We start from the raw sequence: 18,013 nt of genomic DNA, 5'->3' as shown, positions 1-18,013 counted from the left end.
AAGGCATAGTTGATATTCAATTAAGGAATTCAGGGTATAAATTTCAGATGGCATTACTGAAATACAGTTCATATTCAAGGATAATATGATCTAATCTATGCTAATTTTCTGTTTTTATAAAGAAAGAATAATATATTAAGAGACACTCGTTTCTCCATGGGCCCCAGAAAAATGAAAGCAATAGAGTGAGAATGTGTCAGTGATTTCAGGACTACCCAAGGAGAATGTCACCTATCTTTGATGGCTGCCTTAGATGTGCACAACCTGATAACTCTAACCATTGTAATCATCTTCCTACACACCCTTGGTGACCAAGCAATATTCTGATTAAATCTGCTTCTCATAAAGACTTTATTACAGCAGAGAAGATGTACTGAACATTCGACAAGAATATTCTTGACCTTCGACAGTTCTATGTCACTTGAATTAGCACATTAGCAATCTGTTTTATAACTTAGATATTTTGTGAACTTGATTAGTGTGAGGTTGACAACCTGTGACATTCTGGGTATTCTGACAGAATTTCTTTGGAATTTGACAACCAGAACCTGGACCATGAAGCTCTTCCCACAATGTTTCTGGCATTAGAAGTCTGTGGCCAGAAAGCTGTTTTCTTTGATTTTCCTCTTTTCTTTAATGTAACTGTCTATAGGTACAAATTAGCTGTCTCCCACTCTAATGTTTTTGGTGTGAAATAAAACTCTCAGGAAAAGTGGACAATGCATATATTCATTCAACAAAACAATATTAAGCATCCACTATAAATCTGGTACCATGCTAGACTTTAAAAATACAGCAGAGAAAGAGACAGAATAAGTTACTCTTTTGTCCTTGGGTCTTGGAACATGGCCAATATTTCAGAATGAAGACTTTGTTATTAACTTTTTGTTGCTGCATTAAGCTTTAACATTTTGATTAAACTCTGGATTGATCCTACTGCTTAAATGAACTACCATATATAAAGAATCTAGCATGGTTCCTGGCAGATCATGAATGCCTAATAATGATTTGTTTCCTTCCTTTTCTCTTTCCTGGAGTTTCACGCAACATAATTATTTTGAGATTTTTATCTATTGTCAATTGCATGAGTAATTAATTTTTTATTTCTCAGAAATATCCTAATGTATAGATAAACCATAGTTTGTTTATCCATTCACATGTGCATTGATATTTGGATTGTTTTTAGTGTTTGGCTAATACAAATAAGGCAGCTGTGAACAGTAAGATACAAGTTTTGGGGTGGACTTATGCTTTTATTTTTATGGGATGATATCTAGTAGAGGAATGCCTGTGTGATATGATAGGTGTATGGGTAACTTTTTAGAAAACTGCCAAACTTTTTGCAAAGTGGATGTACCATTTTACACTCCCATTTGTAGTGCATGTGAGTTCCATTTCCTCCACATCTTTGCCAATATTTAGTGTGATTGACTTTTTCAATTTTCGATATCCTGGTTTTAATTTGCATTTCCCTAATGACTAAGACTCTAAACATGTTTTCATATGCTTATTTGCCATTCATACCTTCTTTGGTGGAGTGTTCCTTCAAATCTTTTGACCATTCTTTGGTAGGGGAGTTAGTTGTGTTCTTTCTATTAAAATTGTTTGCATATTCTAGATACTTTGTCAGACATATGATTAGTAAATATGTTAACATATTTGTCTTTCTTAAAAACAGTTTTATTGAGGTAAAATTAACATACAATGAACTACACATGTTTAAAGGGTATACTTTGAAAAGCTTTGAAATGTGTCTTTTATTTCTTTTAAGAGTCTTGCGAAGAGAAGTTCTTAATTATGAGTAAGTCAAACTTTCTTTTTCTTTTATGGATTATGCTTTTCAAGTTGTAGCTAAAAATATTTTATAAACCCCAAGATATTAAGAATTTTTCCTATGTTTTCTGTGAGAAATTTTGTAGCTCTAGGTTTTACATTTAGGACTATGTGTATTTTGAGTTAATTTTTTATAGGGTATAATGTAATGATCAAGTTTTCCTTTGTTTTGTTTTGTTTTTCATATGGTTATCCAATTGTTGCAACATCATTGAAACCCATGTATGTGTGTGTCTGTAACTGGATTCTCTTTTCTATTCTATTCCTCTTGTATAACTTTATACCAATATCCCATTGTCTTGATTCATGCAGCTTTATAATAATCCTTGAAATGAACCAATGTAAATCCTCCAAATTTGATTTTATTTTTCAAAGCTGTTTTGGCTATTCTAGGTCCTTTGCATTTCCATATAAATTTTAGAAAGACATTGTGAGTTTCTACAATAAATTCTGCTCAAATTTTATCAGTCACTTTGTTTAATCTGTACATCAATCAGAAGAAAATTGATTTCATGAACATGCAATTTATCTGGATTTATGTCTTCTTTAATTTCTCTATAGTTTCAGTCTACAAACTCACATACATTTTTGTCAAATGTAGACCTAGGAATTCAATATATTTCAATGCTATTGTAATTATCATTATTTTTCCATTTCAATTTCCAGTTATAGTTGCTGTTAGTCCTTGTAAGTACAATTGATTTTTGATATTGTTTGTATCTTCCAACTTCACAAATCTCATTTATTCATTCTCTTTTTGTAGATACCATAGGATTTTATAAACTGATCATTTTGTTTGTGAATAAAGGCACTTTTACTTCCCTCCTGATCTGGATACATTTTATTTATTTGTTCCCTGTAGCAGCCTATAGTTCTTATCTAATCTATAATCTCCTTTTAAAAACTAGAGGATTTAGTCCATTAAAATTTAATTTGATTATTGATTTGGTTGAGTTTAAAGTTTCTGTCTTTCTAGTTGTTTTATATTTATATTTGCTTCATTTGTTCTTTTTTTTCTGTTTTCTTTTGTATTGATTGCTTTTATAACTTCCATTCTGTCTTCTTTTGGCTTTTTAACTATTACTATTTGTTGATTGCTTTTATAACTTCCATTCTGTCTTCTTTTGGCTTTTTAACTATTACTGTTTGTTGTGCTTTTTATTGGCTGCCTTAGGTTTTATAAAATATATCTTTAACTTATCCCAGTGTGCCTTCAAGTGATATTATATCACCTATAAAACCTTAAAATGGTATATTTCCATTTCACTTTGCACTGCATTTATGGTATTTTAGACATGTAATTTACTTATTCTTTTGATACAGACACGAAAATATATTGTTATTATTTTTACCTTAAACATTTAATTTTAAAGGGATTTTAAAAATAATAAACAAGTCTTTTATGCTTACTCATATTTTCACCATTACTGTTTCTCTTCCTTCCTTTATGCCCATGCAGATTTTCATCTGGTATCATTTTCTTTCTGCTTGAAGGATGTTAATATTTCTTGTAGGGTCTACAATGTTTTCAATGAAAAGTCTGCTTTTTGCTTATTCTTTTTCTTTTTTATATAATGTTTCCCTTTTCTCTGGATCCTTTTAGGATTTTCTCTTTAATATCAATTTTAAGCAATTTTTAATGATGTGTTTTGATGTAGTCTTCATATTTCTTGTGTGACGATTTATTGAATTTCTTAGATTGGTAAATTTATTGTTTTCATTAAATTTGGAAATTTTGGCCACTATTTTTTCAAATATCTCCACATATACATGTATATTCAGACACTTAAAGTTGTCACACAGCTCACTGATGCATTCTGGTCATTGTTTTTTCAGTCTTATTTGGAAAATCTCTCTGTGCTTCTTTGCACAGTTTCTATTATGTCTTTAAGTAACCTAACATTTTCTTCTGCTGTGTGTTATTAACCTTTATTAATACAAGGTTAATAAAACCTTGCATATTTTTAATATTATTGTATTTTTCATCACAAGCATTTGATTTGGGTTTTTCTATATCTTCCATATCTCTTCCATGTCTCACCTTAATAGTATCAGTGTTTCATTAATTTTTAGACCATATGTAATATAATTATAATAAATCTTTTAATATCCTCATCTAGCAATTCTATAATTTATAATTTGTCATTTCAGCATTTGTATCAATTGGTGATGCTGTCTCATCATTATGTAGAAAAAATTCCCTGCTTCTCCTCATGCCTGGTAACTTTTCAATGGATGACAGGCATTGTGAAGATTGTGGTGTCATTTGCTGTAATTTTTAACTACAGTTTTACTATTAGTGAAATTATAGGTTTACAGAGAATTTATGCAAAAATACAAAGTTCTTATTTACCCTCTCTGGTAGTTTAAAGCTGTATGCACACCAGAAAGACACTTTTTGAATTTAATCCATTCCTGTGGGTTATTCATTAAATAACCCACAGTTATTTAATTCATCAAACTTATACTGGGTTTAAATTAATTCACTAAATTTAAGTATAAGCATAAGTAGGACCTTTTGATGAGGCTATCTCAGTTAAGGTTGACCCACCTCATTCATTTATGGGTCTTAATCCCCTAACTTTATAAGAGAATGAAATTCAAACAAAGAGACAAAGTCACAGAAGCAAGAAGCTGAAATCAATGAAGCCCAGAAGAGAAGGAAGAAAACAGATGCTGCATGTGTATCACCATGTGGCAGAGGAATCACGGGTCACCAGCAGCTGGTCTTGGGGAAGAAAGCATCGCCTTGATGATGCCTTGATTTGGACATTTTTCCATCCTTAAAACTGTGAGCGAAAATATTCCCATTGTTTAAGACTAACCATTTAATGTTATTTGCTTTGAGTAGCCTATGAACCTAAAACACTCCCTGTTAACATTTTGCATTAGTGTGGTGTCTTTGTTACAATTAATGAAAGAGTATTATTATAATTGTATTATTAACTATAGTCCATGGTTTATATTAGGGTTCAGTATTTGATAGACCTATGGTGGATTTTTTTTTTTTACAATTTTTATTCCATAAAACATACAAAATCTAAAAATTCCATTTACTCTTTTAACAACAGTCAACAATATAATTCAATGGTGTTAATTATATTCACAATGTTGTGCTACCGTCACCACCATCCATTACTAAAATTTTTCCATCATCTCAAATAGAAACTCTGTACCAATAAAGCATTAACTCTTCATTTGTTATCCTACCTTGCCCCCTGGTAACCTGTATTCTGTATTATGACTCCAAGAATTTGCTTATTCTAATTATTTCATATCAGTGAGATCATAAAATATCTGTCCTTTTGTACCTGTCTTTTTTTACTCAATGTGATGTCTTCATGTTCATCCATATTATTGCATCTATCAGAACTTCATTCCTTTTTGCTGATATTTCATTGTATGTAGATACTACATTTTATTTATCCATACATCAGTTTTTGGACACTTGGATTGCTTCCACCTTTTGGAAATTGTGAATAAAGCTGCTTTGAACATCATTGTGCAAATATCTATTTAAGGTCCTGCTTTAAATTATTTTGGGTAAAAACCTAATAGAGGGATGGCTGGATAGTATGGAAATTCTATAGGTACTTTCTGAGGAACTGCCAAATTGTCTTCCATAGCAGGTGGATCATCTCACATTTCCACCAGCAATGAATAACTATTCCTATTTTTCTGCATTCTTTCCAACACTGGTAAATTTCTGCTTTTTTTTTTTTTAATTATAGTCATTCTGGTAGGTATGAAATGATATTTCACTGAGATTTTAATTTTCATTTCCCTAATAGCTAATGTGAACATCCTTTCCTGTGCTTTTTATCCATTTTCATATCCTATTTGGAGAAATATCTATTCAAGCCTTTTGCCCGTATGTAAATTGGATTATTTGTCTTTTTTTCTTTATGTATTCTAGATATTAAACATTTATCAGATATGTGTTTTCCACATTTTTTCTCCTATTAAGTAGGTTGTCTTTTCATTTTTATGATAGTCTTTTGATGTGCAAAAGTTTTTAAATTTTTATGAGGTCCAATCTATTTTTTTCATTTGTTGTGTTTTAGGTGTAAATTTGAAGGAAACCATTGCCTAGCACAAGATTCTTAGATGCTTCCCTACATTTTCTTCAAGGAGTTTTATAGCCTTGGTTCTTATATTTAGGATTCTGATCTCTTTTGAGTTGATTTTTGTGTATGGTGTGGAGTAGGCATCCACCTTTATTTTTTGCATATAGATATCCAGTTATCCCAGCACCATTTCTTGAAGAGATTGTTCTTTTCTCACCGAGTAGACTTTGTACCCTTGTCAGAAATTTGTTGGCCATAATGTGAAGGTTTATTTCTGAACTCTCATATTCCATTGGTCTATGTGTCTGTTCCTGTGCTAGTAAGAAGCTGGTTTATTTATGCAACTTTGTTAATAAGTTTTAAAATAGAGAAGTGTGAGTCCTCCAACTTTGTTCTTCTTTTTTCAAGGTGGATTTGGCTTTTTGAAGCCCTTATCCTTCCAGAAGAATTTGATGATTTGCTTTTCCATTTTTGCAAAGAAGGCTGTTGGAATTTGATTGTGATTATGTTGATCCTTTAAATCCCTCTATGCCGCGTCCTCTTTTTCCTCCCCGGTTTGACACGGTTCCCTGGAAGGAAGGGCGGTGGCAAGGCCTTCAACGCCCCAAAAGAGGACGAGGCATAAAATGGTGTAATAGAAAAATACTATTACGTATTAACACGACACTAATTGTGTGTTTCTTGTTGCTGGTTGTGCTCCAAGCATTATATCAAAAAGAATCAGAAAGCAAAAGAATTGGAAAAAATGATACAAATTGTACAAATTGCAAAACCTTATTAATGACTGTTTGGAAAAAATTAGGTTGGGACGCCCCCATTAAGCAAGTCATGCTGCAGATACAGCAGGCAGAAGTGCTTTTAGAACAAGTCACAGAAAAGTACCCCATAGAAAGTAAACACTTACAATTAAAAAACCCTGCATTGAGCCATCCTAGAAATTTACTCCCCACCACGGCACCGGTCCATTGCTATAAAACAATAAAAAATCTAAGCAAACAATGTAACCTCTTAATCAAAACAAGCTAACCTTTAACCAGATTAAAATAGGTCTTGACATATTGCCTCACCTGTAGAATAATAGGAAAAGAAAGTCTAAACTCAGAAAACTGCAAACACAATGTCTGTGGTTTAAGCCAATATCTTGCTGCTGTTAAAATCTTGTGTAAGTGTTCCTAAGAAAATCAAAACGTGTACTTTCGCTTTGCTTCCCTGAATCTGTAACTTTACCTAAAACGTAAGCCATGACACAACCATGATTCTGTAATACCTGTTTCCTTGCCAAAAATAAGGGTATAAAATCAGTTAAGCAAAAATAAATCTAAGCAACTCTTCTCAGAGGAAAATTCTCTAAGCTGTCTCTTGGTGTTCTTCTCGCGCCGACGACCCTCCACACCTTCAAGCCCGTTCCCTCTGCTGCGGCTGGACCGCGGCACCTCTAGGTATAATTGATATCTTAATATTTAATCTTTCAATTTATGAATATTGAGTGTTCTTCCATTTATTTAGTTATTCTTTGATTTCTTTCAGAAATCTTTGTAGTCTCCCATGTACATTTCCTTTACACTCTTGGATAATTTTTTCTCTAGCTGTTTGATTATTTTAGTTGCTATTGTATATGTTTATCTCCTGATTTCCTCTTCAGATTGTTATTACCAGCATATGGAATCACTACTGATTTTTTTTGCATGCTGACCTTGTACTTTACTGAATTTATTAGCTCTAGTAACTTTGCTACCGATTTTTCAGAATTTGATGCCTGTAGGATAATGTCTTCTGTGGATAGGAAAATTTTACTTCTCCCTTTCCAATTTGGATGCCTTTATTCTCTTGCCTAATTGCTCTAGCTAGAAACTCTAGTATAATGTTGACTAACAATGGTATCAGTGGGCATCCGTGTCTTGTTCCAGATCTTGAGGGAAAACTTTCTCTCATCATTGAGTATGATGTTAGCTGTGGGTTTCTCACATATGCCCTTTATCATGTTGAGAAAGTTTCTTTCTAATCTTAGATTTCTAGGTGTTTTCATCAAGATGCTAGTTTTTTTCTAGTGCCTTCTCTGTATCAATCAAGATGCCCCTGTGATTTTTCCCTTTGTTTATCAATATAATGTTTGGTATTATCTGATTTTCTCATGTTGAACCACCTTTCTGTACCTGGGATAAACCTAGCTTAATCATCTGGATTTCTTTTAATATGCTATTGGAATCTGTTTGCTCATATTATTATTATTATTTTTGCATGAGCAGGCACTAGGAATCAAACCCGGGTCTCTGGCATGGCAGGGGAGAATTCTGCCACTGAGCCACCATTGCCCACCCTGCTAGTATTTTTTGAGAATTTTTGCATCTATATTTAAAAGGGATGTTGGTTGGCCTGCAATTTTCTTCTCCTTAGGTATCTTTTTTTAATGCAGTTTAACTGAGATATATTATACATTCATATACCATATAATCATTTGAAGTATACAATCAGTTATTCACACTATCATCGTATAGGTGTGAGTTCATCATCACAATCAATTTTTGAAAATTTCATTACTCCAAGAAAAGTAGAAATAAGAATAAAAATTAGAATAAAAGAAGAACATGTAGAATATCCCATGTCACCATCCTCCCTATTATTTATTTATTTATTTATATCTTTATTTTCTCACTCATCTGTCCATACACTGGATAAAGGGAATGTCAGTCAAGGTTTTCACAATCACACAGTCATACGTGGTAAAAGCTCTATAGTTGTGCAATCATCTTCAAGAATCAAGGCTGCTGGATTACAGTTCAACAGTTTCAGGTATTTCCATGTAGCTACTCTAACACACCAAAAATTGAAAAGGGATATTTATATACTGCATATGAATATCCTCCAGAATGGCTTCCCGACTCTATTTGAAATCTCTCAGCCAGTGAAATTTTATTTTGTTTCATTTCTCTTCCCCCTTTGATCAAGAAGGTTTTTCTCAATTCCACAATGTCAGGACCAGGTTCATCCCCACGAGGATGTCCTGTGTTGCCAGGGACATTTACACCTCTGGAGGGAGGAGGACAGTGATTTCACCCATGAGATTGGTTTAGAGAGAGAGGCCACATCTAAGCAACAAAAGAGGTTATCTATGGGTGACATTTAGGCATAATCATAAGCAGGCATAGGTTCCACTTTGCAGGATTAAGTTTGATAAGGACATGTCCCAAGATTGTGGGCCTGGCTCATCAAATTGGCAGTCCCTAATGCTTGTGAGAATATCAGAATTCCCCAGGTGGAGAAGCTTAACATTTGCACATTTTTCTCCAGTCCCTCAAGGGAACTTTGCAAATACTTTTGTAGTTTCTGCCCAAGTTTCTGTGGGATGTATCACGGTATCACACTACCTATACAAAGCAACATGATCTCACTCCCTATTCAAGGTTCAACGTAATTATTGTGCATTCAAATAAGTTTTCAAATAAGCTGACCATACAAGTTAAATTAGGTAGTGTGCTAAAAAAATATAAATTTTGCATCAAATGAACATCCCTTCCTTTGGTCTCACACAAAAGTTGAGTTAGTCAGTATCATTCTCTATCCTTTAGTGTGATTTACATTAGTTCTAACTAGATCTGCTTCATTCATATCTCTGTTTGAAATCTGATCTCTTTTTTAGTTTTTTTTTTATTTTTTTAACAGTTGCTGTATGGGGTAATGCTGACTTTCATAGCTGCAACACTATAGTTCTGAGTCTCAGGTATCACACAGATACCCGAAGTTCCAGGGATCAAGTTATACACCAAGAGCTCCACATTTCAGACTTTAGAAATAACAGTTACAACTCTGGAATGGATGTAACTATTGTAAGAGTTTACAATCTAGTTGCCTTTACAGTAGGCTTTCCGCTGATAACCTATGCTTTTGAATTCAGTTCTCAGAGTTTGCACATTTTAGTCCATATTAGTGAGGTGTTATAATATTTGCTTTTTAATTTCTGGCTTATTTCACTCAATATGATGTCCTCAAGTTTCATTCACCTAGTTGCACACCTCACAACCTCATTCCTTTTTTCAGCTGCGTTATACTCCATTGTATGTATGCACCACAGTTCTCCCTTCTGTTCTCCAATAGATGACCCATTAGGCCACCTCCATCCATTCAAAATGGTGGACACTGCTGCCATCAACACTAGTGTGCAAATGTCCATTCCTGTCCTTGCTCTTAGTTCCTCCAAGTACAGACCTAACAATATGATTGGAAGATCATGTGGCAATCCTACATCTAACCTCCTGCACCACTCTACTTCCCTACCAACACTGAATAGGTACATCTCCCTCTCCACATTTTCTCTAGGATTTTATCTCTCTGTTCATTTTAAACAGTTTTATTCATATACCATACAATCCAACCTAAGTAAACAATCAGTGATTCCTAATATAATCACATAGCCATGCATTCACCACAACAATCTGTATAAGGAAATTTCTTTTCTTCCATCAAGAAGTAAGAAAAGGAATAAAAAAAGAAGAAAAAACAAAAGAATAAAATTAAGTAAAAGGGAGAAACAACAACAACAACATCAAGAATCCCATACCCATTCCCCATATCCCCCTTATTAATATTTAGCTTCGGCATATTGCCTTTGTTACATCCGAAGAAGGCAAATTACAATATTACTGTTAACTATAGAACTTAGTTTGCATGGATTGTATTTCTTACTGTATGCCATCCCATTTGCAACACCTTATAATGTTGACATTGGTTCTCCCTCATCCAAAAAACATTCTTTTTTTTTTTTTTAAATTTTTTTATTAATCAAAAAAAGAAAAGAAATTAACACAACATTTAGAAATCATTCCATTCTACACATGCACTCAGTAATTCTTAGTATCATCACATAGATGTATGATCATCATTTCTTAGTACATTTGCATCGATTTAGGAAAAGAACTAGCAAAACAGCAGAAAAAGATATAGAATGTTAATATAGAGAAGAGAATTAAAATAATAATACTAATAATATATATATATATAAAAAGGAAAAAGAAAAAAACAAAAACAAAAGATACAAACACACAAACAAACAAACAAAAAACCATATTTCAGGTGCAGCTTCATTCAGTGTTCCAACCTAGTTACATTACACTTAGGTATTATTGTGCTGTCCATTTTTGAGTTTTTGTATCTAGTCCTGTTGCACAGTCTGTATCCCTTCAGCTCCAATTACCCATTATCTTACCCTGTTTCTAACTCCTGCTGGTCTCTGTTACCAATGATATAGTCCAAGCTGATTCTCGAATGTCGGTTCACATCAGTGGGACCATACAGTATTTGTCCTTTAGTTTTTGGCTAGACTCACTCAGCATAATGTTCTCTAGGTCCATCTATGTTATTACATGCTTCATAAGTTTAGTCTGTCTTAAAGCTGCAAAATATTCCATCGTAGGTATACGCCACAGTTTGTTTAGCCACTCGTCTGTTGATGGGCATTTTGGCTATTTCCATCTCTTTGAAGTTGTAGATAATGCTGCTATAAACACTGGTGTGCAAATGTCCGTCTGTGTCTTTGCCCTTAAGTCCTTTGAGTAGATACCTAGCAGTGGTATTGCTGGGTCGTAATCCATTCTGCCATTCTATGTCTTTTGATTGGGAAATTCAGTCCATTAACTTTTAGTGTTATTACTGTTTGGATAATATTTTCCTCTACCATTTTGGCTTTTGTATTATATATATCATATCTGATTTTCCTTCTTTCTACACTTTACTCCATACCTCTCTCTTCTGTCTTTTCGTATCTGACTCTAGTGCTCCCTTTAGTATTTCTTGCAGAGCTGGTCTCTTGGTCACAAATTCTCTCAGTGACTTTTTGTCTATAAATGTTTTAATTTCTCCTTCATTTTTGAAGGACAATTTTGCTGGATATAGGAGTCTTGGTTGGCAGTTTTTCTCTTTTAGTGATTTAAATATATCATCCCACTGTCTTCTAGCTTCCATGGTTTCTGCTGAGAAATCTACACATAGTCTTATTGGGTTTCCCTTGTATGTGACAGATTGTTTTTCTCTTGCTGCTTTCAAGATCCTCTCTTTCTCTTTGACCTCTGACATTCTAACTAGTAAATGTCTTGGAGAATGCCTATTTGGGTCTATTCTCTTTGGGATGCGCTGCACTTCTTGGATCTGTATATTTAGGTCTTTCATAAGAGTTGGGAAATTTTCAGTGATAATTTCTTCCATTAGTTTTTCTCCTCCTTTTCCCTTCTCTTCTCCTTCTGGGACACCCACAACACGTATATTTGTGCGCTTCATATTGTCATTCAGTTCCCTGATTCCCTGCTCAAGTTTTTCCATTCTTTTCCCTATAGCTTCTGTTTCTTTTTGGAATTCAGATGTTCCATCCTCCAGTTCACTAATTGTAGCTTCTGTCTCTTTAGATCTACCATTGTAGGTATCCATTGTTTTTTCCATTTTTTCTTCTTTGTCCTTCACTCCCACAAGTTCTGTGATTTGTTTTTTCAGATTTTCTATTTCTTCTTTTTGTTCAGCCCATATCTTCTTCATGTCCTCCCTCAATTTATTGATTTGGTTTTTGAAGAGTTTTTCCATTTCTGTTCGTATATTCAGCATTAGTTGTCTCAGCTCCTGTATCTCATTTGAACTATTGGTTTGTTCCTTTGATTGGGCCATATCTTCAATTTTCCGAGCATCATCCATTATTTTCTGCTGGTGTCTGGGCATTTGATCAGATCTCCCTGGGTGTGGGACCCAGCTGGTTGAAAGGTTTTTCTGTGGAATCTCTGGGCTCTGTTTTTCTTTTCCTGCCCAGTAGGTGGCGCTCGTGGCAGTCGTTTGTCTGCGGGGCAGTCGGCCCGGGAAACCGCGCGTGGAGGCGGGGGTCGCTGGCCGTGGCTTGGGGGAGTGCTGGTCCAAATTGCCCAGCTGGCCTGAGACGCCAAGCGTGACGGGAGGGCCCCGCTATCCAATGTTCCCAGTCAGACCGGGGAGCCACGTCCGTGGAGGGGACCCCAGACGCCAGCCACCCCAGCCGGGAAAACGTGCACCCCTCGGGTATCTCACAGCAGTGGATTCTCCCTACCCGTTCAGCCGTTCCAGAATGGGGTACGCTGTCTTTTTTGGTCTCTGTCGTGACTCCGGGAGCTGTTTCGTATTGTTTCTGTTTCTTTAGTTGCTTTTCTGGAGGAGGATCTAAGACCCGCGCGTCTTACTAAGCCGCCATCTTCTCCCCAAAAAACATTCTTATATCTCATTTAATCACTGTCATTTTCCACTTTAGGCTTTGCTATGTTATACTGACTCAGTCTTTATCCCCTTATCTTTCCTTCTGGTGTCATACATGACCCTAGCCTTCCTCTTTCAACCATACTCATAGCTTCATTTAGTGTACTTAAGGTATTGTGCTACCATCAGATAGTATTTTGCTATCTATTTCTGGATCTTTATAATCAATCCTGTTGAACATTGTGTAATTCTTGAGCATCAAATGCCCAATCTCTACCTTCTTTCCATCTTCTGATAACCTGTGTTCTCAACTTTAACTCTCAAAGTTTGCACTACAATGTTAGTTCATATTAGTGAGACCATACAGCATTTAACCTTTTGTTTCTGGTTGATTTTGCTCAACATAATTTCCCCAAGATTCATGTACATTGTTGCATGTGTTATAACTTTATTCTGTTATACAGCTGCATAATATTCTGTAGTATGTATATACCACAGTTTGTTTAGCCACTTGTATGTTGATGGACATTGGAATATTTCCATCTCTTGCCAAACATGAATAATGGTGTTATACACATCCATGGGCAAATGTCCATTCATGTACTTGCCTTCAGTTTTTCTGAATTTATACCTCACAATGGAATTGCAGGATCATATGGTAATTCTATGCTTAGCTTCCTGAGGAACCACTAAACTGCTTTTCAGAGTGCTTACACCATTCTACATTTCCACCACAAGTGAATAAGTGTGCCTCTTTCTCCACACCCTCTCTAGTACTTCTCTCTCTCTCTCTCTCTCTCTCTCTCTCTCTCTCTCTCTCTGTGTGTGTGTGTGTGTGTGTGTGTGTGTTTCATAGTGGCCATTCTAGTGGGTATGAGATGATATCTCATTGTGGTTTTGATTTACATTTCCCTAAAAGCCAGTGAAGGTGACCATCTTTTCATATGCTCTTGAGTAACTTGTATTTCTTCTTTGGAAAAGTCTCTGTGCATGTCTTTTGCCCATTTTAAAATTTGGTTGTTTGTCCTTTTGTTGTTGAGTTATAGAATCTCTTTATACATTCTGGATATCAAACCCTTATCTGATATGTGGATTCCAAATATTGTCTCCCATTGCATAGTGCATAGGCTGCCTTTTTACTTTTCTGACAAAGTCCTTTGACAAAGTGTTCAGTTTTGAGGAGTTCCCATCTATCTATTTCTTCTTTCATTGCACGTGCCTTGGGTATAAGATCTAGGAAACTACCTCCTATCCCAAGATCTCGAAGACACCTGTATTTTCTTCTAAACATTTTATGGTCTTATCTTTAATGGTCTTTGATCCACCTTGAGTTATTTTTATATAAGGTGTGAGATAGGAGTCTTCTTTCATTCTTTTGGATATGGCTACTCAGTTCTCCAGGCATCATTTATTGAAGAGTCTGCTCTGTCCCAATGGAATTGACTTGACCATCTTATCAAAGATCAATTGTCCATAGATGAGAGGGTCAATTTCTGAAAACTGAATTTGATTCCATTGTTCAGTATATCTATCTTTATTCCAGTGCCATGCTGTTTTGACTACTGTAGCTTTGTAATATGCTTTAAAGTTAGGTAGTGTGAGACCTCCCACTTTATTACTTCATCTCAAGATATTTTTAGTTATTCAGGGCACCCTGCCCTTCCAAATAAATTTCATTATTGTTGTTCCTATTTCTGCAAAGTAAGTTGATTGAGGTTTTTTGTTTTTTGTTTTTCTTTTTTTTGTGTGCTGTATGGTGGAGTCACATTTCATTCTTTTTCCATGTGAGTATCCCATTATTGCAGCACCATTTGTTGAATTTTTGCTTGTTTTCTTTGGTTTCTTTGTTTAGGAAACCCGGGTCTACCACATAATAGGCGAGAATTCTACCACTGAACTACCCTCACACCCCCAGTTTGAGATTTTAATTGGTATTGAATTAAATCTACAAACGAATTTGGGTAGAAGTGAAATCGTAACTATATTTAGTCTTCCAATCCATGAATACCATATGCCTTTCCAAATATTGAGTCTTCTTTGATTTCTTTTAGCAATTTCTTTTCTTTTTCTGTGTTTAGGTCTTTTGCAGCCTTGGTTAAATTTATTCCTAAACATTTGATTTTTTTGTTGCTATTTTAAATGGAGTTTTTTCTTGATTTTCTCCTTAGATTGTTCATTATTAGTGTATAGAAATGCAACTGATTTTGGGGTGCTGGTCTAGTACCCTGCCACTTTGCTGTACTCATTAAGTACCTCTAGTAGCTTTGCTGTAGGTTTTTTTTTAATCATTGAATGTTATCTGCAAACAGCATAGTTTTACTTCTTCCTCTCCAACTTGTGTGTCTTTTATTTCTTTTTCTTGTCTAATTGCTCTAAGCTAGAAATTCCAGCAGAGTGTTGAATAACAATGGCGATAGTACATATCCATGTTTTATTTCTGATTGTAGAGGAAAAACTTTTTAGTCTTTCCCCATTGAGTATGATGTTTGCTACTGGTTTTTCATATATTCCCTTTATCACTTTGAGGAAGTTCTGACTACTCTAATCCATTGAAATGTCATCAAGAAAGGATGTTGATTTTGTCAAATGCGTTTTCTGCCTAAGTTGAGATGATCATGTGGTTTTTCTGCTTTGATTTATTGATATGGTGTATCATGTTAATTGATTTTCTTGTGTTGAACCAACCTTGCATACCTGGAATAAATCCCACTTGTTCATGGTGTATAGGTCTTTTAATGTGCTGCTGGATTTGATTTGTGAGTATTTTGTTGAGGATTTTTGCATCTATATTTATAAAAGATATTGGTCTGTAATTTTCTTTTCTTTTTTGTAGTATCTTTGTCTGGTTTTGGTATTAGGGTGATGTTGGCTTCATAGAATGGGTTTGGTAGCTTTCCATCCTCTTCAGTTTCTTTAAGAGTTTGAGCAGGATTGGTACTATTTCTTTCTTGAATGCTTGACAGAGTTCACCTGTGAAGCCATGTGGTTCTGGACTTTTCTTTTTTGGTGGCATTTTGATGACTGATTCAATTTCTTTACTTGTGATTGGTTTGTTGAAGTTCTCTATTTCTTCTCAGTCAGTGTTGGTTGTTCATGTTTCCTAGGTAGTTGTCCCTTTCATCTACATTGTATAGTTTAATGCATATAGTTGCCCATAGTATCCTCTCATTATCTACTTTATTTCTGTGGGGTCATCAGTTATGTCCCCTCTCCCATTTTGATTTTATTTATTTACATCCTCTTTTTTATTTCTTTTATCAGCCTAGCTAAGGGTCCATTGATTTTGTTGATTCTCTCAAAGAACCAACGTCTGGTTTTGTTGATTCTCTCCATTATCTTCTTATTCTCAATTTCATTTATTTCTACACTAATCTTTATATTTTTTCCCTTTTGCTTGCTTTGGGGTCACTTTGCTGTTCTTTATCTAATTTTCCAGGTGAACAGTTAATTCCACAATTTTTACTCTGTCTTCTTTTTTAATGTACTCGTTTAGGGTAATAAATTTCCCTCTGAGCACTGCACTTACTGCATCCCATAAGTTTTGGTATGATGTGTTTTCATTTTCATTTGCCTTGAGATATTTACTTATTTCACCTGTAATTTCTTCCTCGACCCACTGGTTGGGTTAAGAGTGTGTTGTTTAGCCTCCAAATAATTGTGAATTTTCCAGCCTTCTGGCTGTTACTGATTTCCAACTTCATTCCATTATGATTCAAGAAAGTGTTTTTGTATAAATTCAGTCTTTTAACATTTATTGAGACTTGCTTTGTGACCTTACATGTGGTCTAACCTGGAGAATGATCCATAAGCACTTGAGGAAAATGTGTACCATGCTCTTGTGGAGTGTAATGTTCTATAAAAGTCTGTTAAGTCTAGTTCATTTGTTATACTATTCAACATCTCTTTCCTTATAGATCCTTTGCCTAGATGTTCTATCCACTGATGAAAGCAGTGTATTGAAGTCTCCAGCTATTACTTTAGAGGGGTCTACTTGTCCCTTCAGTATTGTCAGTTTGTGCCCCATGTATTTTGGGGCACTCCGGCTGAGCACATAAATATCTATGATTATGTTTTCTTCTTGAATTGTCCCTTTTATTAATACATGGCATCCTCCTTTGTCTTTTTTCATTGTTTTACATTTGAAGTCTAATTTGTCTGATATGAGTATAGCTACCTCCACTCTTTTCTGGTTGTTGTTTGTACGAAATATTGTTTACAACCTTTCACTTTAAAACTTCTTGTGTCCTTGGATTTAAAGTGAGCCTCTTGTGGAGCACCTATAGATGGGTCCTATTTTTTTTTAAATCCATTCTGCTAGTCTATGACTTTTGACTGGGGAATTTAATACATTTACATTTAATGTTATTAATGTATTACTGTAATCGTCTACCATTTTGTCTTTTGGATTTTATTTGTCATATTTTTTTCTCTTTTTACCCTTACTGATAGTTTTCTGTTTTCTTTTTCTTTTTTTTCTTTTCTTTTTTTTTGCATGGGCAGGTACCAGGAATTGAACCCAGGTCTCTGGCACAGCAGGGAAGAACTCTGCCTGCTGAGCCACGATGACCCACCCATTACTGATAGTTTTCATTTCTCCACTCTTCTCCATGCCACTCTCTCCTGTCTTTTCCTATCTGCCTGTAGTATTCACTTCTTGTAGAGCAAGTCTTTTATTTAAAAGCTCTCTCAGTGTCTATTTTCTGTAAAATTTTAAACTCTCCCTCATTTTTTTTTATAATGCCAACAATCCATGCATACTTTATTCTAAAGGATATGAGGAACAAGAGAATGATAATTATGGTAATGAACTGTTTATGTACATTTGAAAGTGATATTGAATTAGGTAGCTTAGATACATTTGAAAAATATGATATTCAACTTAAAGGCTATTGGAGTAGCATTTACTAAAGACAAAT

The 18,013-nt window shown here is 34.7% G+C and overlaps 1 long non-coding RNA gene across 1 annotated transcript in view; it reads right to left on the bottom strand.

Moving 5' to 3' along the window:
- LOC143682708 (uncharacterized) overlaps positions 1-18,013 on the bottom strand; it is an 83,632-nt gene that overhangs the window by 33,503 nt on the left and 32,116 nt on the right. The gene's annotated exons all lie outside the window — the stretch shown is intronic.

This window comes from Tamandua tetradactyla, chromosome 5 (assembly GCF_023851605.1).
Source record: "Tamandua tetradactyla isolate mTamTet1 chromosome 5, mTamTet1.pri, whole genome shotgun sequence".
In the NCBI taxonomy this organism is placed as follows: domain Eukaryota; kingdom Metazoa; phylum Chordata; class Mammalia; order Pilosa; family Myrmecophagidae; genus Tamandua; species Tamandua tetradactyla.
Note: the sequence above shows the minus strand (reverse complement) of the source record. Positions and strands in the feature narration are given on the sequence as shown.